The following is a 23,759-nucleotide window of genomic DNA, read 5'->3' as shown; positions in this document are numbered from 1 at the left end:
CCAAGTGCAAGCTAAGCTCCCTATCTGCTCTATCTCACTCTGTCACTCCATTTTTTTTTAAGTTTTCAAAGTTCTCTATAGGAAGAAGATCATATGGTGATAGTTGTGAAATGATATTAAAGAAATATAATTCCAGGAGTTTTAAGTCCTGCTTTTTATTGACCTACCAAAAAAACTTAAAAAAAGTTTTCATTTTATTTTCTATAGCTGGGGACGTTTAAGAACTCCATTTTTATTCTGTGCTTTATGGTTAGTCTGATCTTGTCTTTTCTAATTTCCAGTGTTAATTATAGGCCCCTAATTTTGGAAGACAAATTAATCACCATCCAAAAGGGAAATGAACTTTCTTTCCCAGAAATATCACATAGTCTCATGATTTCTGATGTCAGCTAGTCACACTGTGGTGTTGCAAGGAAAAGGCAGCCTTGGGGACAAAGTGTCTTTTGCAAAAGAAAAGGAAACAGCAACAATAAAATATGTTTTATCAAGAAAATAATAGTGTTAACCACTTTAACCGCTCACCTGAAATAATAGCTTTTTAAAAATTATTAAAATTTAATAAATAATAATTTTAATCATTTATATTTCAGATACATATGTCCTTCAAAGTCCTCTTCTCTTCTGTCACTGTAATTGCAATGACTGGTCCCAGACTCTTGGTTGTTAGGACAGTAGAGTTAGTGCTTGCCTAGAGTCACTCACTTAAGACTCAGTGCTCAGACATGCACTAAGACTCCTGGTAGCATTGTCACACATTCTGAATTACCTTGCTTGAACATCACTTCCTTTTGCACCAGATTTGGTGCACTCTGTGGAGGTGCCAAAGGGTCAGACCGCAGAGAACATGCTTAGCACATGTGGGTGGCCCCAGGGATTGGAGTCGTGGCATTGAGCTTGCAAGTCTTTTTAGCTACTGAGCTGTCTCCAGACTTCCTAAAATATAGATTCAATGGCACTGATAACCTTTTAAAATGTATTTATCTCTCATGAGACCCCATTTTAAAACTTATTTTTCTCTCATGAGACAATTTACCATTCAAATATTTTAAAATCTGATCTTTGCTCTCATGCAAAGTTTTCACTTCTGTTTTGCGTTTTGAAATGCAAAGGTCATGCTGATGAAGTAGAGAAGAGCTACATTTGCAACAACTGTAACAAGTCAATGAATAACTTGCTTTAGGTCAAATTCTTTAAGTGATCTATCTTTTGTAATTTAACCCTGTTATTTCAAGAGCTCCTGTTTATTGAGCATTTCTTTCATCAGAAGTACTAATAAGTGGACGATGGAGTCAGATTGCCCAGTTTTGTAGCTAGTAACTCTGTGATACTAGGAAAATGGCAATTTTTCTAAGATTCAATGTTGTCCATAATGTTTTGTGTGCATGCGTGTGTGTGTGTGTGTGTGTGTGTGTGTATCAGGATTTTTTTTTTTTTTTGCTTTTTGGGTCACACCGGCTATTCTCAGAGGTCACTCCTGGCTCTGCACTCAGGAATTACCCCTGGCGGTGCTCGAGGGACCATATGGGATGCTGGGAATCGAACCCGGGTCGGCCGCGTGCAAGGCAAATGCCCTACCTGCTGTGCTATTGCTCCAGCCCCGTATCAGGATCTTTCTTAAGATAAAGGTTATTCATGTATTTAAGCATATAGAAAAAAAGTCACTAACAAGTAGCTATTACAATTTGTTGATCAGAATGAAATCAAATGTTTTGTGGATTCTTTAATGAAGCTGTTGATATTGGTGGTGTGTCTGCAGTACGAAATCAGAAAGATGTGACATAGTTTATGAAATGTTTATCTTTTATAGCTAATGCACAGTCTATGAATAATGTATTTATTTATTTTTAGTTTGGGGCCACACCCAGAAATGCTCAGGGGTTACTCCTGGCTCTGCACTCAGAAAATATTTCTGGAGATAGTTGGGGCCCATATGGGGAGCCAGGACCAAACCCAGGCCCTCCACATGTAAGACAAATGCTCTGCACACTATTCTATCACTCCAGCCTTATAATTTTCTAATTTTTTGATTTTTAAAAATCTGCACTTGGTATATCCTTCCCACTCTGATAATACCTAAGAAATAACATAGAATAGGATGATATGCGAGTAGGTTGAAGAGAATTTGCAAAGATTGGTTTGAACAAGACAGATGAAGCTTAGTTCAAGTCTTCTGTGATGTACAGTATTTGTTTTAATCCATGAAGAAACAGAAAATCTCTATAGAGAGAAGAATAGCATCCGTCAATCAAAGTGAGGGGTCTTGCTAAGTAAAACATTCTCAGTGTTTGTCAAAGTGACAAAACTCGAAGTGATTAAAAAACACACGCACATTTATTAAGTGAATGAGTGAGCTGAATGTTTTGAGTACAGACAAGTGTGAAAATATATACTTTTTGTAAGTTGATTCCTGGATAAGATGTACAAAAGATAAGGAAATGAAGTATGATTCCTGTTAGAGAACTTAACAGATACCTGCTTTATCTTTATATTTAACAGCATTATTTTCATTTGTTGAGTTCGGGGACACACCCAGCAGTGCTGAGAACTTATTCTTGGCTCTATCTTCAGTGGTCATTCCTGGCAGTACTTGGGGAACTATTCGCAGTGCCCGGGATTGAACCAGGATCAACCACATGTGAAGCATGCACCTAAATCCCAGTACTATCGCTCCATTTTTAGGAACATTATTACATATGGAGAGATAGTAATCTCCCCATACTTAAGAACATTGTTTTCATTTTCAACTGCCTAACATTTAGTTACAACTCATAACAAGTCTTTAACTATCTCATTTCCCTAAACACTTAAAAAAATAAAATTTTCAAATCAATTAAGTTTGGCACTTTTCCAACCAACATATTCTAGATTTATTTCCTAAAATATAAAACTATGAATTTAACAAACAAAATTTTTAATGCTGCTCTTAAATTTTATTTTTATTTTTATCAAAATTTTTATACTTTTAAAAATTGGTATTCCCACAAAAGATGTGGAAAAGATAGGGTAATTACTGAAAATCACAAAAATCATTTCATTTTTCCAGTCTCCAAGAGAGACATTTTTCAAACTTTTATGCTAATTTCTTAGGTATTGATTACCATTCATCCTAGTCAACACTGACTTTCTTCTTTCTTTATTTTTTTATATGGGTTTGTTATTCATGGATTTCCTACTAAGCAAATAGTTAATTCTTGTTCAATCCCTCCCACAACTACTTGTTCCTATAATAATTGTCTTATCGCCATACCTATATGTCGTTATGTAGTAATTATTATTGCATCAACATTCAATGTATTTCATTATGGCTGTATAAATGCTAAACCATGTAGTATTTCATGATCATCTTTTTATTTCTTAAACAACTCACTTTCTCATCCCCAAAATAGCTATGAGTGTGTCTATAATTGAACCCACACATCTGATAATGAAAAAATTTACTTCATATCAGCTTCAATAACATGTTTGTCAACTTTTGCTGATGAGTGTCATAGGATAAGACTACAATGCAAGATGACCTTTGGTTCTATTCATCTGTGGACAAGCATTTGGTTAAGCAGTATGGCAATTTTGAATATCTACTTCACACAGCAAGTATTCCTAATCAGGAATGCTTCAAAAGTAAGTTCTTCCAATAAGGAAAAGGCAGCATCAATAGTTCACAAATAGACTTTTGTCCAACTTGTTATATGAGACTACTATAATTCTGATATTGAAATATAGCAAGAAAAAAAATCTTGCAGGCAATTTCCAGTACTAAACAAAGTATTCACTGAATCAAGTTTAGTGACATTGTGGAATTATGGCAAAAATTCTAAATCTCAAATTAACTTTTGGAATCAGGTAATATAATTCAACTTATTAAAAGGATATAGAAGAAAAATCTATATAGATGCCTTTGCTAAAATATAGTATTCAGTTCTAATAAACATCATCAGGAAATTCACAGCTCTGTGTCACAAAATGATTACAAATGATCAAGAACTTTAAACGTCCAAAGGAAACTTAAGAAGAAATCTGGTTACATAATTTTAAAAAAATCACATAATCCTAGAACTGAAATCAGTCTCTTGTGCTGAAGCCGGGTTTTGCTTAAGGAAATGTGTAGTTCCTGGCATTGAATCCAGGTGTCCCCCACATAAAGCCTGTGCTCAAAACCTTTAGATATCTCCTAAAAATTTGAATCTTATCAATGGAGCATTTTTTTTATTAGTGAATCACTGTGAGGGTACAGTTACAGATTTATACATTTTTGTGCTTATGTTTCCCCCATACAAAGTTCGAGAACCCATCCCTTCACCAGTGCCTATTCTCCACCACCCGTAAACCCAGCAACCCTCCCAACCCTCCCCAGTCCCGTCTCCCCACACCCCACACTACCACTATGGCAGGGTATTCCCTTTTGTTCTCTCTCTCTGATTAGGTGTTGTGGTTTGCAATAAAGGTGTTGAGTGGCCACTGTGCTCAGTCTCTAGTCTACATTCGGCACGAATCACCCTTCCCCCACATAACTTCCGACCACATTTTACTTGGTGTTCCCTTCTCTGAGTTGCCCAGAATGAGAGACCAGCCTCCAAGCCATGGAGTCAACCTCCTGGTACTTATTTCTACTATTCTTGGGTGTTAGTCTCCTAGTTTATTATTCTATATTCCACAGATGAGTGCAATCTTTCTATGTCTGTCTCTCTCTTTCTGACTCATTTCACTTAGCATGATACTTTCCATGCCGATCCACTTATATGCAAACTTCATGACTTCATTTTTTCTAACAGCTGCATAGTATTTCTCAATGGAGCATTTTAAAATACTTTAGTATAGCCAGGGAAGGAGGTCTGTTCTTTGGATGATAGCAGCAGGTGTATATACCTTTCTTGCTAGTGAGGCAAGTAGCTAAAATGGGCAGAAGTAGTTACTGATGACAGCAATGTTGCTATCTAAGTTGCTCTTTTTGACCTATTGTGTAAAACAGAATGAGCACAGTGAACACAGTATTCTCTATGGGGTCAGCAGATGCCACGGAACCTTCCAGGATGAGTAGGGGATGAGCAGTCTGCCCACCGGCCCTCCAATATACCTATTTCTTACTTGAAACAAAATCTCTGATTGTTATATGAAATACATTCCATATAACATGCATGTCATTATTTACTTATCTCTCAAAGTTTACTTCATGCTAATGCTTCAGGACAGATTAATCAGAAGTACTCACTTTCTTCTAGACTTGACCTCTGACCTCTTAACCTTTGAGCTAACAACCTGAACAAATGCATTCTAAACCTTAGTCCTTCAACCCCCGTATGGGCGTCATTGATCAGTGGCTAAGGACTGCATCATAGCTCAAGTATTTCCAATCTTAGGCAAGTTTGAAGAGCATAATTCGAATTAATAATCAGTAACTTTCATTATATGTAGCATAGATGGGGGCTGGGAGGAAGTGACCGTTTTCATTTTCAAATTGAGAACCATGAATTTAAGGGTTAAAGCCAACACAACTCGATTATCCGAAAGTTTCTCTTGGTTGGATTCTTAACTCAGGGCCCACAGGCTAAAACAATGCTGCTGCCCGTCCCAGGGTCTGGCCAGGGCCTTACTATCTCCCCCCAAAGACTGACTGAGGCCGACTGAGACCCATGAAGTGAAAAGCAGAGCCAGGACTTAGATGAAAACGAAAGCACAGGCTCTGAAGCAGGATGGCCTGAGCAGAGTGGACCCTGGCCGGCCTTCTTTACCAAGGCCTCACGGGGAGCGCCTGGAATGGCAATGCTGGCTGACTGGGCACTCCTGGCTATGGTCTTAAGTGGAGCATGTAGGCTGTGGTACAGAACTCTTAGGGCTTTGGGAGGCCTCAGTTTCTCTACTTGCTAGCCTTTGGCTGTGTGCAATGCTTAGGAGAGGTGTATCCATCCCAACTGAGCTAGATTGAATAGTTCTAGGCTGACATTACGCAACTGGTTTCATTGTCCTTGTTCTCTCCTAGCCTGCCTACATTAATGGTGTTGCAATGCCAGGTTTGTGGGATTTGTATTCTACTCCGTGGATGAGCTGATTGGATTTCCATCTGGTTGTAGAACTGAATTCCTCGTTTTTCCACTAGCTTTTGCCATGGGAAGATTCTTAGTTTCTAGGAACTGCCAGCAGTTCTTTGTCACTTGCCCCCAATTAGTGCATGAATACTGGCTTTCTTCCAGGCCAGCTGAAACACATCTCTGGTTTCTTCTTCTGTGACCTGCCGGAGAAACTGTTTCTACAGGACTCATTACTGTCAGGCTCACCCAGGATAAGCTCTTGATCTCAAAATCAACTGATCTGGAAACTTAACGACTTCTCAGAAATGCCTTCTTTTCGGTATGTAGGTCAGTGTTTGATTGACTAGCTGGGATGACTGTGAGTGTACCAGAGGCCTGCTGTCTTGGGGATTTCTTAGACATCTACTACCAAAGCAGCATAAAACGAAGTAAAGTATCTATTTGTTTATGCTAGACACCTGAATGTACACAGGACAAGCTTTGAATAGTGGAGATGTGATGAAGTCGTAGACGAGGTATAGAAGTCTTAGTAAAGAATTTCCTCTCTGACAACCTTCTCCATTTCCTTCTCTCTGATATCAACTTTTATGGAAAAACTCCTCTCTGTGATGAAAACAGAAGTTTAAGACTTCTACACATAGTATGAACTTGATTGGCAATATATAATATTATGTATAAAATATGTAAATAAAATATTTGATAAATAGATTAAATACATAATTTAATTGGTCTACTTATAAATAGATTAAATACATAATTTAATTGGTCTACTTATAATTAAAACACTATTATTGATCTGGTACATTCAGAGACAAAAGCCACAAGATGATATATTCAACAAATTATCCCAACTTGAACATACACTCACTTGCAAAAGGGAAGACCACTAGTGTCTCAAAGACCCTCCTCATGTGCTCTGCTGGACTTCATGTCTTCCTGTCTCCCCCACTTTGAGCACTATGATAATTTTTAAGGCAACATTTTCAATTTTCCTCTTTATTATTAGTTTTAATTTTATATAGTCACTGAAATTACAATGCTATACATGATTGTATACTTTCAGGCACACAATGTTCCAACACTCATCCCTTCCCCAGTGTCCACTTCCCTCCGCAATGTCCCCCCAGCCCCCACCCACTTGTCTCCCACCCAACAGTCTGCCCCTATGAGAGATTTTTAAAAAAAAATTATTTTTTGCACTGTGGTTTATAGTACAATACTGATAGGGTTTCACCCATAACTCTTTATCCCCTCCCATCCCCATCCACCTCCCAGCTGAACACTTCCCTCTAGCACAGTTATAGCGTCTTCCCTGTCTTATCCCCTAACCCCCACTGAAGACTTTTTTTTAAAAGGAATAATTTCTAATGAAAAACTCTCAGAAGGCAAGATAGTATGTCTGACTTCCTTCAATATTAATTTTTGAATTTGTTTTGTAAGACAATATAAGGGCTGGAGCAATAGCACAGCGGATAGGGGGTAGGATGTTTGCCTTGCATGTGGCCAACCCAGGTTTGATTCCTCCACCCCTCTCAAGAGCCGGGAAAGCTACTGAGAGTATCCCACTGGCCCGGCAGAGACTGGCAAGCTACCTGTGGCATATTCAGTATTCGATATGCCAAAAACAGTAACAAAATGGAGACATTACTGGTGCCCGCTCAAGCAAATCCATGAGCAATGGGATGACAGTGTCAGTGACAGTGAAGACTATGTAAAAATTAGTCTGTCCTTTCTATTGTTAATGAGCCCAGTCCTGACCACACATAATGCTTCTGTGTCTATTGTGAGGAGTGGGACTGTTAGCTTCCAGAGTACACATGCACTCTCCGAGCTACTCCAAGGGCACGTCCCTTAGCTGCGTATCACGTTTCCCAGAGTGAAGGCTTCGCTCCAGTGTCTACCAAGAACAGATCTCCTGTGTTCCGCCAAAGTGGAGACACTCAGCCACCCAACAGGGCGTTGAAAGATAGAAGCGGAGGAGTCTTCATTTCATTAAAGGTTCGATATTCTCCTCACTTTAGTCCGCCCTTGTTTTCTCTTCTTTTTCCAGCAGGGATGAATGCTAAGAGTGACACAACTCTGCTGGTTTCTCTGAATGTCTCATTCCTTTTTAGCATTCCCTATTACCCCTTCCTGGTTCACCCACTTCAGATCTGCTGCCTTTTTTTTTTTTCATTCTTGACAGTTTTCACACTTTTGGTATTCGTGTTGCCGGTGTTCCCTAGGCCTTTGTCTTTCTTAGGTTTATATTTCAAATATAAATTCCAAAGCTTTTTTGTTTTAGTATGGAGCAAAGGAGTACAAGAAGAGAAAAGATACATGTCCACCCCAGTCTTTCTGGCATGGTGGCTTTCTTTAAGCGTTCTGCGTTCCTCTCAGACTAAGGGAAATTGCTTTGCAGTATGTGAAGTGGTTCACAACTTCTTCAAATAAGCTTCTAGCCAGCTTCCTGTGGTTTCAAATTTGTTTCCCCTATTTTTCTGTAGCTGTTGGGAGGCGTTTGTGCCTTTCTGTCTCACAGAGTATCTCTAGGAAACATGCTGTCAGGAGCACCCTGTCTAATATCACTTAACTGTATGTTGATGGAAGCAAGATATTTATGAGCTGTGACTTCCACTGTAATGAGTAGTTATTACGATGGTCTGGAATTATTTAGATTTTTGTTTTGTTTTGTTTGTTTTATGCTGGTGGTCTAAGAAATTGTGTAGCTGAGATCATAGTAGAAACTGTTTCGCTGGGGGATCTTGGGGCAAACAGATAAGAATGTCTCATTATCATCCAACTGATGGCCTCACAATGAAAAGGCAAGAGTGTTAGCTGAGAGAAAATTCTGAAAATTGTTCCAGGTTCTTCTAATGCCAGGAGATATCATCAAGTTGAAATAAATAGTTTTAATTATTATTTTGAGTGAAATTACTTAAAGGGCTGCATAAATTCTGGCAACATGGGGCCAATATACACCTCTTTTCATGGAGAAGAAAAAAAAGGAAACATATTTAACAAAGCCCAAGTGCCTTTTTAATTGCCACTTAGAATGGTAACTAGTACTAGGGAGAAGGTGGGAAAATTTACTGAGACACCAAGGAAGAGTTAGGAATTAGGAGGATCAATGTTCCTTTTCATCTTGAATTTTAGTGTTAGAAAAATCTCCCTAGGAAAAGACTTCTAAATGGTTGGTGGAAATGTAAACTAGAACTGCCTCCTTGAAAAGCTCTATGGATTTGTATAAAGAGAGGAAAAATAGATTTAACCAGCATTCACTCTAATCAATGAATCCGCTCTGTGAGGAGGGGAACTGGAAACCACCAGTTCCATTCTCCAATACCTATCTGAAGAATATGAAAACACACATGTAAGAGGATACATGGACTTCTATGTTCATTGCAGCCTTTCCTTATTACAGTTGATATAGGAAAATGGCCCATGGACAGATGAGTTAATAAAGAAAACATGGCATATACACACAGTGGAAATCTATTCAGTCCTAAGAAAAGGCGAAATCTTGCCATTTGTGAAAATGGGTGGAGTTGGAGGCCGTAATGAAATGTGCATTTTACTTAGAGATATAAGTAAAAGGGGAAAGAAGACCCAAGGATGGGCTCCAAAGGTCCAGCAGATGTGCCTTGCGTGTGAGAGGCCCTGTGTTTGCTCCCTAGCAGTGCCCCTGGAGTCCCGGAGCCTGCTGGCTCTGCCTTTGGCGGGCCAAGAATGCCAGCAATATTTGAAACATCTGGAAGAGTGAGAGAAACCAGCAGATATTACTTATTTATGGGCCATAACTAAATATAGTTAGAAATAAAACAAAACCAAAACTAAGCCCTGGATTTGGGGTTACCAGAGGCATAGAGGGAGGAACAGATCAAGAGAATGGTGTGGTGGGATTTCTGTGGTATGGGGGGGTGGTATTATGGCAGGCTCCTTTTGTGTTCTTTTCAAGGGCTTGTGGCATGGGTAGGAGGTTTGGGAGAGTGCCTGGTGGTGCTCAGGGTCTACTCCCAACTCCGTGAGTATTCCCAGCAGTGCTCAGGGCACCAGCCAGTGCCCAGGATCAGACTGGGATGGGCTGCATGCAAGACAAGCTCCTTCGCCTTTGTATTCTTTCCTTTGCCCTGACATCTTACTTTTGAAGAGATGTGAAAAAGGGCCCCTGAAAAGTGTACAATAATGGCAACCAATATTACACGGCTTTTACAAAAGAAAAGGCAAGGGAAACCTTCTACTGGCCTAGAATGTTGAGTAAAGTAGATGGGGTGAGAATGCTGCATGGAAAAAAGGTGAAACACCTATTCTAGCTTGGACCTAGAGAGTCTCAGGGGCTAACTCCACCACAGTGGGACAAGTGGGGGAGGGGGGAGAAAGAGAGAGAGAGAGAGAGAGAGAGAGAGAGAGAGAGAGAGAAGAGAGGAGAAAGAAGAAAAGTATCAGGCATAGAGGCAGACGGGGGTGGGGGTGGGGGTGGGAGGGAAACTAGGGACATTTGTGGTGGGAAATATATACTGGTGAAGGTAAAAGTGTTGGAGCATTGTATGGCTGAAACCCAATCATGAACAACCATGCAACTGTGTACCCCACTGTATCACAGTATCACTGTCATCCCGTTGCTCATCAATTTGCTCAAGTGGGTGCCAGTAATGTCTCCATTCATCCCTGTTGCATTCAGAGGAATGAGGCCCATTATTGTTGCTATTTTTGGCATCTAGAACACACCATGAGTAGCTTGCCAGCCTCTTTGTTTTGCCAGTCAGCTTTGTTGTATAGTCTCTGGATCTTGGGCATTAATGAGATTACATGGCACTCGGGGGTAGGCAGTTTTTTGGGTGTGACTGCCAAGCTACTGGAAAACTGGGGAATCTGGGTGGAGGAGGCCTAGTCCCAATACGAGCAGGCTTGGAGATCTCAGCCCTGGGTCCCGCATACCTGGGTTTCTTCGGTTCCTTCATGGGTGAGGCTCATCCGAGCATTTGGAGAGTGGCCTTGAGCATGGTTTGGCTGGGTTCTGGAGTTTTTTGGCTGCCGGGGCTCTGCTTGGGGCGGAAAGGGAAACTTAACCCGCAACCCCCCCTCGAGGGGGCCCCAGCGAAGACAGCCTGGAGTTGGGGGCAGGAGATTCTATCTGTGTATCTCATAGTGATATTTTAAAAAGCACAACAAACAAATAACTATGCTAAAAACATGAAAAAAGTGATTCCTGACCATAGAGGTAGGAGTAAGCCCTGGACATTGTCAAATGTCACCCTTCACAAAAATAAACATTTTAAAAATGCCATAAGAGTTAACACTATTGTAACCATATAACCTAAACTAAATTTTTAAAAATCATACTCTACTAATTGAGATCTAAACCACCTGATTACCAATCACTATTGTGTTTGAAAACTGTTAAATAATATATCTGCCTAATATCAGCAAGAGAAAGTGCTTTGGGTTTTCAATTTCTTCAGAAGAAATATCAAAACTAGCAGAATTATGATTTCCTTTATTTTGAAGATAAAAACATGCATCCAATTGTAAGCATTATTTTCAGAGAACAGTAAATGAAGTGAAAATAGAGGCCGCAGTATACAGAGATACTGTCTTACCACATGAAAATTTAGACTATGTGAGCGGATACCTATGGGAATAGGGTATTTGGATACTGCTTGGCAGAGGAAAACTTGTTTGGGATCCCTAGAGGACTAAGTTCCCATTTGCTAGTCTGGAAACCTCAGACTCACAAAGGACCAGAGAAGAAATGGGCATGCGGGCCATGTGGAGGAAGGGTTAGCACCATTTGCCCTTCTGTTCACACCCTCTAGAGCATCTTGTCTGAGACCATCTTGTTCCCTGGGCAAACACCTTCGTAAATGGACACTTAAGAAACTGGGTTCCTACTTGGCTACCAACTGCAGAAAGAGCCTCTTTCCCCATTAATTTGTGAGCTAAAGAACATAGTCTCTTGAATTTTGCATCTTCCCATCCCAGCTTCCTGCCAGGCACAAAAGAATCTGGCAGCACCCTTGACTCTCTGGCTGCTGAGTTGATTTTTCGGTACAGCGAAGGCATTAGTGTGTAGCTCGGGGCCATTCACTCAGTCTGTGTCATAAACCTCTTCTCGAAATATGAGGGCTCAGACTTCATTAAGGGCCACGCAAGCATTTTAAGCGTTCATTGCCATACTTCTGCCGTGATTAATTTTCTTAGAATTTGAATTCACAGCAAACACTAATGAGGACGTGGAGGGAGGGGCTTTCAGAAGGGAAACCGGCCTTGCAGATTGTAGCCCAGAGCAGCGGCGGAGCTCAGATTTTGGCATTCTGTGTGAGGCTTCTCCCCACTGATAAACAATCCACAGCCGCAGAGTCCAGATGCACGGCTTGGCTTCAGGTTCTCTGTGTGATCTTCCAATTGAGTGCTGCCCGAGGGACTTCTGTCATTTTGTTTTGATTTCTCTTGTCAAAGAATCACTGCTGATCTCTCCCCCTGGACCCCAAGAATTGTCGATTTTTATAGAAAATTCAAAACTTTGTTTAAAAGGAACCCTGACTTCAGAAGGGAGAAATTCCTACTTCTTCCTTCCTTCACTTGGATTTGAATTGAAAAAGAAACATCACCACGCCGTCATCCTTACTCCTGGCCTATGATCCCGCCTGTTTTCTCAACCTTTCTCTGAGGCAATTTGGCTTCCCGGCTTCTCTCAGCCCATCCAAGCATTACCTCAGGATCATTACAGTGACCCCTATTGCCCACATGAAAGGGGTTCCTATGTCCTATTTTAGCTCTTCTGCCCCACAGGTACTGTAGACCTATGGAATGTCAGATTTGTGCTGAGCGCCTGCATGCTGGTATTTACTCTCAGATTTTTAGTGGGTAGCTGGCTTAGGCTCGGAGCTTCCCGTCTATTAAAAAGAGAATCGCTGTGCTTGAGGTTTGGACCTGCTGTTTAAGCAGAACTTGCAGCTCCTGCAGGATGGGGTTTCAAAGCTAAAAGCCAAGTCTGTCCCTCTTCACTGGACGTTGTTTCACTTTTAAAGCACCGTCCCTTTATCTTTAAGCATTAATTCACTACACTGAATGAGGAAAAAAAAAGAGAGAGAAAAGGAGTTGCATTTTGAAAGCCATTATAAGGTAGGTATTTTTTTCAGGCAACATCACTCATAGCATTATGTTGATTCATCTCTATTTTAGAAGCATGAAGTAGATTCCCGTTTTCTGGAACAAGAAACTGAGGACTGGAAAAAAAAAAACCTCAGGTCAAACAATGAATAAAATATGGTACTCCCATCTGAATACAGTGTTATGGGGTAGAATTTGAAATCTAGTCGAGAGTTCAAATTCCTTGCTCTTTCTGGGATGAGCTGGGAAGAATCTCAGGGCAGTCTTCCAAGTTAGGGGTGGAGACCGTGAGAAGGGGAAGTCACCAGGGCAAGGAGAGAGCCAGGAGGGTGTGGGGTGTGGGGGGAAGGGCTGGTGGGCAGCTGAGGGGGCTATCTGTTGGGTTCGCCTGGAGGGGTCCCACCGGTAAAGGCTGCAAAGTTCATCTCTCTTTGGATTCCAGTGGGAGCAGATCAAGTAAATATATCTCTGGAGAGCACAAGAGATGAATGGGACCCTGCAGATGCCCCACGCCAGGTCCTTCCAAGAAGGCAACAAAGCTTTTCCAGGGAGCTGAGGGAGGGAGAAGAGGAACTGAGTCTACACAACAGACCAGGGCACTCTCACTCCAGTTGCTTCAGTGTAGGAATCTCTCTCTCTCCCTCTCTCCCTTCCTCCCTTCCTTTCTCCCTCTCTCCCTCTCTCCCTCTCTCCCTTCCTCTCTGCTTCCTTCCTCCCTCCCATTAACCTTCCCTCTCTCCCTCTCCCCTTCCCCTCCCCCATCCTTGAATTGCCATCTTGAATTATTTATTCTCGGTCCATACTTCAGAATCCAACTACAGAAGTGAATTACAAGGAACCCAGCACCGAGTGTTTTATAGCTCTCTGGATGACTCAGGCGTCTTCTGCCTATAAGTCTATTAATGTAGGCATCCATTTCTCCGTAGTCCACGCTGTTCACTCCTACTTCCTGATCCATCTATCACAGCAGTGCATGTTACAGTGCCGGCAGTGGCATTAAGCAGGCTTCCTTTCACAGGCTCAACTCACATGACGCCCCATCTCTACTTAGTCTTCCTTAATGGATTCTTAACATTCAAAGAGAACGTTTGCAGGATTCCAAAACGAATGGGCCAGAATGAAGCTCCGGCTTAGAGAGTTAATTATAGATTTTAATTTGAAATCTACCTACCTCTTCTTGAGGTCACTCACTGACTTAAGAACCGTCTTAGCCCAAATTGCCTGCAGCTTTTATTTCCTTGTGGTTTTCCAGGGCTCTGCTGACACATGCCGTAAAATCACTTTACCTCTCAATGCTTCGGGTTTTTCCTTTTGTAAACGGGCTGGTAATAAAGACTTGCTCTGAGTCAGTTATGTGACAAGCAGTGAAAAATGATAGCATGTTAAACTGCTACTCCTTCATACTCAAAGTTTAAGGCTGTTCTCAAAGGTTTAAGGGACTTTCAGCTCCACAAATCAATAGCTCATTTGATTCCATTTTCTTAGACCTCTGTTTCATAATTCTGTTGTATTCTTTAGTATAAGAAGAAATCAACTTTCCATTCTTAAAACATATGGGGAAAATGTAAATTTCTTATTCTGAGTCCTGAGCTAAAATGGGTCACATTAGGTTGAAATAGACTTCTGTTCTTTTACTAATGATCAGGATTTGAGGCGTGAGCAAAGGCAGTGGGCAGGGTACCTGCCTTGCATGAAACCTACCTTGGTTTGATCCTCAGAACCCCATATGGTTCCCTGAACCCTTCAAGAAGTGCTCCCTGCCAGGTGTGGCCTCCCCAAACAAGCAAAAAAACAATCAGAAATTGTTACAGGTTCACTGGATTATGTAGAAAAAGAAAAGGAACATTATTGAATTACTTATGTTGAGATTTAAAGTTACTCAAAGGGTGGGGCTGAAGCGATAGCACAGCAGGCAGGGCATTTGCCTTGCACGCGGCCAACCCGGGTTTGATTCCCAGCATCCCATATGGTCCCCTGAGCACCGCCAGGGGTAGTTCCTGAGTACAAAGCCAGGAGTAACCCCTGTGCATTGCTAGGTGTGACCCAAAAAGCAAAAAAAAAAAAAAAAAAAATTGTTACTCAAAAGCTATTGAGGGGTAGATAGGGCAAAACTTTCCTTCTTGCATGCATCTCCTATTATTTCACTGCTGTCATTCCTTTGTTGTGCTACATTTTCTCTATTCTTCTGTAAGAAGACAAGCATAATCTAGATGTGATGTGTGTACACTGAGGACGTTAAATATTAGGTTTGGAAGGATTAGTGGAAGTTTTAAAACACCTTCTCTTTTGCTGTGTCATGTTGACGGGGATTAGACATGCTTTGTGTACAAAATTCTTCCTCCAGGAAGTATTCACAGGCCATGTCTGACTACTGTTACACATTTTCTATGCTACTTTTGTGCTTCTTTTGTGGAACTGTTCTCCGCCTTCCAATTGGTAGTTTATGGTGTTAGCCTATAGGACATATTCCTACACAGTGGGAACTACTCAAAGATTTATTTTCCCCTATGTAATCACACTATACACAATATAAAGTGGATGCTCTAAAAATCTAACATCCCCCCAAGCTAGATTATTGATTATTAATTATTGATTGAATTAATGAATTAGTGAGTGGGTGAATGAATGGTGCTCAGAAAGATGCAACTCTTTAGGATAGGCTTGTGTTTGATATTTGAAAACTGAAGGGGTTTTCAGGATAACCAAGAAATAAAGTAAGTAACCAGTGAGATTATTATGGATATATGATGGAACAACTAAATTAGTGCTTCTCAAAATTAAATGCATGTGTGAGTTATATGGGGATCCTGTTTATGCCTTACACAGACTTAATATCTAATTCGTTCAGCCTTCACCAAGATGGTGATTTTAAACCAGGAGGTGGCTAAAGATTACCTGAAATTATTTTATTTTATTTCATTTTATTTTGCTAACAAGCCTGTTCTACCCTCTTTCTGTGTATATAAACCTTGCAATATATGTTACTCTTTGCCTCACCTTTCTGCTTCCTGGGTAGATTTATACATTTGTTGCCCAGTTTAATCAATAAAATTACTTGGCAAAGCCAAATAAACGTTTAAGCTTGTGATTTTTTTTAAAGCTTATTATTAAAAAAGTTTGCCCAAGTCTGGTATACATTATTGCAATCTTTTTCTTAATAATTGATGTGATTATTTTCTCACTGTCAGAATAAAGTGCTCCTTCAGATGTTGAGAAATTTTGATTTTTCTTAGATCCAGTAGGTGATCAGCTACTGATTTCTGCAGAGTGATATGTAGCCCTTCAGATGGGTAGGCTTATAGAACTCAAGTAAATAGGGATAGGAGTCTAACCTGGTGATTTATTCTGAGTCTGTTCCCAGAGATGGCAAAGCAATTTGTACTTACTTTATGTCATGTAAATGTAAACTTTCTTGTGTAAACTATCTCTAGATGGAGCTTATAGTGGAGCACTGTAGCACTGTAGCACTGTCATCCTTTTTTTCATCGATTTGCTCAAGCGGGCACCAGTAACGTCTCCATTGTGATACTGGTTGTTACTGTTTTTGGCATATCAAATATGCCACGGGTAGCTTGCCAGGCTCTGCCGTGCGGGTGGGATCCTCTTGGTAGCTTGCCGAGCTCTCTGAGAGGGAGGGAGGAATCAAACCCAGGTTGGCTGTGTGCAAGGCAAGCACCCTACCTGCTGTGCTATCGCTCTAGTCCTAAAATGGAGAGAAATTCATATTTAGACTATAGAGTATTGATAAATGTCGACCAAAATTAACACTACATTCAAATTTTTTTAAAAAAAGGAAGATCCACAGGCAGGAAAAGGGAGGGACTTGCCATTCAAGGCCAGATAGCCCAAGGCAGTCTTGAGCAGAGCAAGCCAGGGCAGAGTTCAAACTAAGCTTTGAGAAAATGCTGAGGATGTCATCTGGCATGAATACGACTGACAAATTCAGTGGACAAGCACTGAACTAAAATCAGGACAGGAAATAGATCTGAAACAGAGTGAGAAGGAGGGTGATAGCAGAGCTAGGAAAAATAAAATCAGAACAAACATCAGAAAGAGAAGTAGTTTGCCTCTAATGGACTTAGGGTTACTGTTTGGAGTTCAGACAGTTTGAATCAGTCAGAAAAATACTGATGCGTTAGAGAGAGCCATTGTTCAATAAAAACCATTTTCAAAAATCATATGTACTTTTCTTAAGATTGAGGGTCAGAGTTAAAGAGAACCCCTCCGTACAAACTGGGGAGTGGGCAAGCAGAAGGCAACTTGTAACACAAGGTGTGTTTCTCGGAGTGAAAGTTGAGAATGATCCAGGAATGGATCTTTCAAAAGAACATGGAGAAAGATCATTGAAATGTCAAAGATTACTAGTATTATCACTATACTTATGTTTTGTGTGCAAAAGCAGATTGGTTTCATATACTATTAATCCTATGATTTTTTTTTTTTTTACATCTGGGTAAAGGATTCTAAATGAGTGTCCCTCTTTCTATCCTCTGCAAATAAAATGATTGGCCCAAGACTGGAGAGACAGTGCAGGGGGGCGGGGCTTCCCTGCCAACCGTGGTACCGAGTGTGGTTCCCTGAGCACCACCAGGAGTCCTGAACACCAGCAGGTGTGGCCCCCAAACAAAAACAAGCAAAAAATGACTGTCCCAATTAGCGAGAGAGACAGAGACAGAGACAGAGAGAGACAGACAGAGAGACAGAGACAGACAGAGACAGAGAGATCTCAGGAGAGTAAGGGCTGAAACTGAAAGTTTAATTGTCTCTCTCTTTCTCTCTCTGTCTCTGACTCTATCTCTCTCTGCCTCTCTCTCTAATTAACTACCTTAACTATTACGTTTAACAGGAGACACTGAATTATGAAGGGAGGGAACATTTCAGCGTCTTGCGTATTGGTGGACTGAATTGGCTGCTGGAAGACGCTGAGTGTTGCAGACCCCAGTTCCTTCGGCTCTGGCCAAGCAGGAAGCTTCGGAGCCCAGAACTCATTTCTCCAATGTTCACTGCTGGAAGGCGCCTGTGTTTGTCTCAGCTGGTTTTTCAAAGGGAGTAAGAGAAATCTGATGTGGGATGTGAGGCCTGTGCAAAAGTTTCAAACATATTTTGGCGACGTCTGTTTCGGTCTCCACTGGCCTCGCTGGCGTTTGCCACAGGTTGGAAGATGAGCAAGGGCCCTGCAGGCAGCATCTGTCTCAGAGATCAAAGGCAGCGGGACCCACTGAGGTGGGGGAGCTTTTCTTTCCTGCACCCCAGGAAGGTCGGCTAAGCCGCTGGTTGCTTAACACCACAAAAGGGTAATAGGAATGTTCTGCCTTGCTAGAGGGAGGATTAGCGGGAGGAATTTTGTAGCCAACAGCTTGATTAGCTTGCCCGGAAGAATTTGTACTCTGAGCAAGGGGTTGGCCTTGGGATGCCGGGATTAGGAAAGTTGTTTAACTGGCTCTGAGGAATTTACAGGTAGTTTCTGAATTGGGGTGAGGGGTTAAGCCCAGCCCTTACTCAATCTTAGGAGAGTAAGTGTTGAAACTGAAAGTTTGGTTTTCTCTCTCCCCACTCCCTCTCTCTTCTTTCCTCTCTGTCCCTCTCTTCCACTCTCTCTTCTTTCCCCTCCCCCCCTCTCTCTCCCCCCCCTCTCTCTCCTCTCTCTCTCTCTCTCCTCTCTCTCTCTCTCTCTCTCTCTCTCTCTCTCTCTCTCTCTCTCTCTCTCTCTCTCTCTCTCTCTCTCTCTCTCGGCAGGGAAGGGCATACCCTACTGTGCTCAGCACTTAGTCCTGGCTCTGTGCTCTGCATTCATTCCTAGATCCCAGACTCACCAGTAGTGGGCCCTGAGCACAGACAGGAGTCAACCCTGAGCCAGGCGTCTTCCTCCCCTTCAAAATCACACCTCACATTCTGATACCCTAATGATTCTGTTCTTGACTGAATGATTTGAACTTCGTCAAGGAAATGTATCCTGGGAGAGTTATAGCAAGCCCGAGTTAGAGTTAAGGCTTCTTAAATTGGGGATGTTTCATGAAGTAAGGTTCCACCTACGTGGGTGAGAGGTAAATGGAGTCACAGGGGAAAGAGGGCTGCGATGGTGAGACACTTTTCTCTGCAAACTCTGAATAAGACTCAAAAAGAGTATTCAAGACTGTTAAGGACTGTGAGGAGATTTGGCATTGAGCAGAGAAGAAAGAAGTATTTCAGGGAGACAACAGTAAATAGTCTTACCAACAGTTAAAAGGCTAAAAAAGAAGCAGGTTCCAAACTGTCCTTTTGATTTGCCAGCACAGAGGCCAATGGGACCATAGCAAACATAATTTCTGTGTGGAGAGAGGGGTGTGAGTTGAACAGGAAAGGAGGTAAAGAAGTAAGTCAAGAGATTAAATTGGGAAAGGGAGTAAAAAGAAATGGAAAATTATGCACTTTGGGGGTGGAGGTATTTGAAAGTTACACAAGAAAGTCAATTTGGGCCTCCTGGCTGACCAACTTTATATAAAAAAGCATTGCTATCTTTTTATGCTGGTGATTGATAGAAACATATCAGATAATTGGTATTTGGTAAGGGTGTGTTATAAACATTCACCCTGTGATTCACAAATTGAACAAGGGGAGTATGAGCTAGGATTGCCTAATACTGTACTCACCGTGTGTGTGTGTGTGTGTGTGTGTGTGTTTGTGTGTGTGTATGTGTGTGTGTGTGTGTGTTTGACTTTGGAAGGCAAAATGGATTTTAATTCCTTGTTGTAGGATTGCTATATTAAATACTTTCCTCATCTTGATATTCTTCCCCCATGCTTTTAAATTAAACTCAGAGCCTATTCAACACAATAACAAATGGCTGTTTTTGTTTGTCAAAGTTTTAAAAATTTGAGTGCTAGGGAAATTTTCTTATTCTTATTCCTACCCTCCAGAGAGAGGCGAGAAAAAGCTGTCAAGCCTTTTTTGGTTTTGATTTCTTTCAGTCTTCTTGCTGTGCTTGCATCTATTAGCACTTCATCAGACCTTGGGTACCATCAGGACCAGTTATAAATCTGAGATTTGGGCCCAAGGGCTAACAATAGATTTTTAAAAATATGACTTAAGGGAGCTGAACAATCATACAGTGAGCGAGATGGACAAATGGTCAGCAAAAGATTGGAGTGAGGTGAGGGAGGCTGCCTAATACAGATACAGGATCAAATTCTGTCTTCATTTCAGAATTTGATATTTAGCCCATGTAGCAATTCAGAATCGTCTCCCCAAAGATGTTCGCTTTTGCCCATGGATTAGTTCAAGCTGAAATCAATCAGAGCTTGGCAGGCTCAAAAGAACTTAGACTACTCCCCTACTAAGAAGTAGATAAGAATAGAAATTGGAGGCCTTACCAGAAATATCCTCTGTATTTAAATGATCCATCGACATGGCAGGGAAAATATATAAGCCTGGAACCTCTATTCTTTTTTTGTTTTGCTTCGTTTCTTTGGTCTATACCTGGTGGCGTTCAGAGGTTACTCCTGGTTCCGTACTCAGCAGTTACTCCTGGTGGTCCTCAGGGGACAATATGGGATGTCAGGGATCAAACCCGAGTCAGTCAGGTGCAAGTGATGTACCCACTGCACTATCATTCTGGCCTCTGCCTCTCTTTCTAGCATGACAGTTGCCTTCCTCCCTAAGTGAAACCTCAGCTCGGGAAGGCAGACATTCTTGACTTCCTGCCTCAATCCCTCATGTTTCTGTGTGGATCCAATGTGTACAAAATTCAGGTTTTTCTCCTGCAAAAAAAAAAAAGGTGATTTTTTTTTTGCCTTTATCCTCTCATACATCCTTATAGATTATATGGACTAATTCTGATTTCTTTTTTTAAAATATTTTATATTAAACTCGAGAGAGGGGTTTTGGATTCAGACAGATGCTGATTTAAATTCATCTCTCCCGTTTACTACAAGTCAGTCTGGAGTAAGTTATTTGACCTCTATAAGCCCAATAACCTCATCTGTAAAGTGGAGATAATGAAATCAATCAGGCTAATATAATAAACTGCTTCTCTAAGGACAACAAATGTTCATTAATAAAACAGTATTTGTTAAAATGAGTAATCTAGATAATTACTATACAATCTTGGATGTTTAATTTAAAAATCAATAAAAACCATATATGTGGGGTTTTTTAGTAGACCTGGTGGTGGTCAGAATTTATTCCTGGCTGTGAGCTCAGGAACTACTCCTGGTGGGGCTTGGGGACCATATAAGGAGTCAGGATTGACCCACATCTGCTACATGTGCGGCAAGGCCTGACTATCTCTCCAGGCCCGTGGATGTGATTTTAAATTTTTCAGTGGCCGCTTTTTACAAAGTGAAAAACCAAAATAGTGAATACATTTTAATACTCGGTGTATGCAAAATATTAGTTCAACCAAATACCAACCATACATTTATGAATGGAAAATTTGATGCTTTTCATATTAAGTCTGTTAAACTGAGAAATTGTTTTATACTTACAGGACACCTTAATTTAGACGAGTTACACTTTAAGTGTTCAATTGCCAAAACCTCACTGGTAGCTGCCATGTTAAATATAAGCATCCTTAGACCAAAGATATTTTTGGTAATTCTTATACATAAGTTGAAGATGTAAAAACTATTCAACTGGGATTTTCGTGTATGAACTACTATGGTGTGAGGCCTGGACTTGATCCCCCAACATGACAAGAAAAAAAAGTTGCTATTAATAAAGCTAAGTAATGTCTATAACTTACTTAAATTTGTCAGGCCTCAGTTTCTGCATCTATAAAATGAAAGACTAAATATGTTCCCTTCTAGTAAAATTAATATGCTAGATGTTAGCCAAATAAAATTACTAATAACTATTGTTAAAAGTTTGGCTGACTTCCCCCTTTCTATATGTATGTAACTTTAGAAAAAAATTAGAATAAACAGCACAGGTAAATTTCTAGCAACAACAGACATTTTATGGATAGTCTGTTCTAGTGAGACTAAAGTCATTTTTTAAATTTTAGTAACTACTTTCTTCATGGACTGGAGCACAGCGGGTAGGGCGTTTGCCTTGCAAGCGGCCAATCCGGGTACGATTCCTCCATCCCTCTCAGAGAGCCCGGCAAGCTACCAAGAGTATCTCACCTCACGTCAGAGCCTGGCAAGCTACCCGTGGCGTATTCGATATGCCAAAAGCAGTAAGAAAAAGTCTCACAATGGAGATATTACTGATGCCCGCTCGAGCAAATCGATGAACAATGGGATGACAGTGATACAGTGATATAGATCAAAGGTAGGAGTCCCTGGGGCAGCAATGTAGAGAATGTGATAAGTTTTCTAGTGGTTTTGTTAAGGGAACTTAGAGAACAATCTCCAAGTGGAGGGTAGTTTCTATTTTTCACGAATAGTGTGGTCTTTGAAATATGAAAACCTATAAATATTTGGAAAATCAGACAAAAATATTACAAAAGGTATTATTTCCTGTAAATTTCTGTCAATTTATCCAACATTATTATTCTGTATATTTTCTTATTCTATAGGTCTCCAATACACCTTAACATGGCATAATCAAATTAGCCATGGATTTGAAAGATTTTGAGTTTCAAATTAATTTGTTCCCTGCACCAAAAATTGCTAAGCATTTGAAAGCGTAGTACCCAGACATTTTATAGAACAATTTGAGGCACCTCTTGTTCCTGGAGCAAGCAGATATCATTGGGCTACACTAGCATGCAACAGGGACAAATTGAGACATTATTGGTGCCTGCGCGAACAAATCGAGGATCAATGGGATGACAAGTGACAAGTGACAAGTTTGGGGGAGGGGAGGGAATGAGGGGTTTGGGCCACACCTGGTGGTGGTCAGGAACAACTCCTGTCTCTGTGCTCAGAGGTCGGGCTGTGGCCTGGCTGTGCTCAGGGGACCGTGCAGAGCCCCGGATCAGAACAGAGTAAATCCGAGTCAGCTACCTGCCAACCAAGGGCCGTAACTCCCCAAAGGTCTTCATGTTCCTTTTATTTGTGTTGCTGTGTTTTTCGTTTGGTTTTTGGGCTATACCAGTGAATCACAGAACATACTCCTGTTTCTGTGCTCTGAGATCACTCCTGACAGTGCTCTCGTGACCATGTGCCATGCCAGGGATTGTACTAGGGTTAGCCGAATGCAGGCCAGCCACTTTGTTCACTGTACAAACTCTCCAGCCCCTCCCTCATGGACTGGAGCTATGGCAGAGCAGGTAGGGCGTTTGCCTTGCATGCGGCCAACCTGCATTTGATTCCTCCATCTCTGTTGGAGAGCCTCTTGGTTTTATTTTATTGGGGCACAGCTGTGCTCTGGCCTTACTTCTGGCTCTGCACTCAGGCATCACTTCTGCTGGGGCATCACATCATGTGGGGTGCCAGACATCGTACTGGGGTTGGCAGCTTGAAGATAAATGCCTGACCTAGTCTACTATCTCTCTAGCCAACCCTTCTAGATATTTCTAAATCTCAAAAAATATCACATTTGAAGGGGTGTGGGGGGAAGCCTAACTAAACTCAAAGTTGGCAAGGAATGATGATTTTAGAAAACATTTTGTTTAATTCCAAATTCCCAAAAGAAAATATTGGTCCTATAGTTGTATGTTTTTCAGAGACCAGTTTTGTTTAATTCACTTGTGTCAAGAAAAAAAAGAAAACTTTTCCCAGA

The sequence above is a fragment of the Sorex araneus genome, chromosome 2, assembly GCF_027595985.1.
Source record: "Sorex araneus isolate mSorAra2 chromosome 2, mSorAra2.pri, whole genome shotgun sequence".
NCBI lineage: Eukaryota > Metazoa > Chordata > Mammalia > Eulipotyphla > Soricidae > Sorex > Sorex araneus.
Note: the sequence above shows the minus strand (reverse complement) of the source record.